The 855-nt window shown below is 35.0% G+C and overlaps 1 protein-coding gene across 2 annotated transcripts in view; it reads left to right on the top strand.

Annotated features, from left to right (window-relative positions):
- Positions 1-855, top strand: part of LOC102199862 (interferon-induced protein with tetratricopeptide repeats 5-like) — a 16,408-nt gene that overhangs the window by 5,843 nt on the left and 9,710 nt on the right. The window lies entirely within an intron of this gene.

The following is an 855-nucleotide window of genomic DNA, read 5'->3' as shown; positions in this document are numbered from 1 at the left end:
ACTTTACAGCTTACTAAGGAGAAAGGAGGAATGTCGCTTCCTAATTTAAAAGAATATTTTCGTGCTGCACAGATACGCCAGATAAAATATTGGTGTAGTGATGATGACGGGGCTCGCTGGAAGGATGTGGAGCTCTCCACACTCAATGTCCCAATTCAAACAAACATGGGTATGAAAAAGACCCCTGAATACATAACTAAAGACCAAGATAGGAACCCGATAATATCCTTTACATTAAATGTATGGTATGACACTGTAAAGGAGTTCAGGATTGGTGAAGAGCTTGGTTTGCTAAAATGGATAGCCTTCGATGAAGAATTTAGACCAGGAAAATTGGATCTTGGTTTTAAAAATTGGAATGAAAAGGGAATCACAGCAATTTGTTTATTAATCGAAAAAGGAGAAATTAAAAGTTCTGAAGAATTAAAACGGAAATACAACTTAAAAAACAAGGATTTTTTAGATACTTACAGGTGAGCGATTACTTTAATGAAAACATAAAAATAAAGGAAGACAAAATCCATCCTATTATAAAAATAATTATACTGGCATATAAAAGTGTTATTCCAAGAATGTTTGATGGAATCGAGACAGGAATCAACTGTATATGTTAAAGTAAAATGGGAAAGAGCTGAGTGAAGAAATCACTGAGGTATGAAACATGGAAAGAACGTAAGAATACAGCTCAGTCAGTAAAGTGGAGAGAATTCATCTGGAAAAATCAAATTTGCTACTTTGTTACACCTAAGATTAAAAATAAACAAACCAATACACAACAACAATGTTGGAGGCTGCGTGGATGGGATGGATGGGATGAACCACACACACATTTTCTGGAAATGCAGGAAAATTCAC

The sequence above is a fragment of the Pundamilia nyererei genome, unplaced genomic scaffold (assembly GCF_000239375.1).
Source record: "Pundamilia nyererei isolate P.nyererei 1_Seehausen unplaced genomic scaffold, PunNye1.0 scaffold00131, whole genome shotgun sequence".
NCBI lineage: Eukaryota > Metazoa > Chordata > Actinopteri > Cichliformes > Cichlidae > Pundamilia > Pundamilia nyererei.
Note: the sequence above shows the minus strand (reverse complement) of the source record. Positions and strands in the feature narration are given on the sequence as shown.